Raw genomic sequence first — 1,115 nt, 5'->3', positions numbered from 1 at the left:
CGGCGTTCTACCCGGGGACGAGCTGCGGGACGAGCCTGGACTGGAATCCGCCCGCCGCGTTCGCCGCGGTGCGGGCGCCGCGTTCGCCGCGGTGCTGGCGAGTGCGCCCTCGAGGGCGGGTGGCTGCGGCGAGGTCCCCGGCGCCCGGGAGTCCCTCGGAGCTGGCTGGCCGTCGGAAGGTCACCTCGCATCTCTGGCCGGCCGCGCCGAGGTCCTTGCTCGGGCGGTGCCTGCGACCTAGGGGGAACCGCCGCCGCAGTCGCCGAGCCCCACTTCGCCCCTCTCCCCTCCTGCTCGCTCTTTCCACTCTTTTGCTCGCTCTGGAGCATTGCTTTTTAAGCATCTCCACCAGGTTTTTTTTGGTCTTATTTCCCCCGGATTTTGCTGGTTAAAGGAATGGCTTTTTCACACTGAAGTCATTGGACGCGCCGCACTGAGCTAACTATCCGCTGGTGCAGGTTCTTGCACAGCGTTAGCCCGTATTCGGGTAATCCACTAAAACCAGGTAGAGAATGTAGATGATTTTGGATGGGGAGGGGGAGGCTTCCTCCGTGATTCGTTTCTGAAAGGTTTTCAGAAGTGACAGGTAGGATTCGGATGCTTTAGATGTGTGTGAGTGGGCAGGGGTGACAGCACACAGAGGTGGCAGTGCAGTTTCAAGGTTTGGGGAGAATCTGGGAGTTAACTGGCCTTTGCTTGGAAACCTGAATGTCCAAACTGGTGCGAGCTCATCCAGGTGTCATTGAGGTAGTGCGAGAACGCCAGCGCCACGCCCTACGTTTCAAGCCGAAAAGCACCCACTTAATTTTATAAATTGTGTTTGGTGTGCGTTGGGAAAAACCTTTATAAAATGCGTGTCATAAGTTAACTGGGAATAAATTACGCTTTAATCGGATAGAAGGTTTTGTTTGTAAACTCTCAGAAGGATTCCTTTTAGCTTCTGTTTATTAATGTATCTGAATATACCTTATTAGCGTATGCTTGTCTGTTTTTATTTATGTCGTGGTGTTATAAAATGACTCTGTGACTCTTAAAATGTGTTTTAGACCGTGGATTTCTTTAGGCAGGAGCCATGTCTTGTCGTCGTGTTTCTGTGCTGTGTGCCTAGGGTGTAG

Source organism: Tupaia chinensis, unplaced genomic scaffold, assembly GCF_000334495.1.
Source record: "Tupaia chinensis unplaced genomic scaffold, TupChi_1.0 Scaffold000088_1, whole genome shotgun sequence".
In the NCBI taxonomy this organism is placed as follows: domain Eukaryota; kingdom Metazoa; phylum Chordata; class Mammalia; order Scandentia; family Tupaiidae; genus Tupaia; species Tupaia belangeri.
This window is presented reverse-complemented; position numbering follows the sequence as displayed.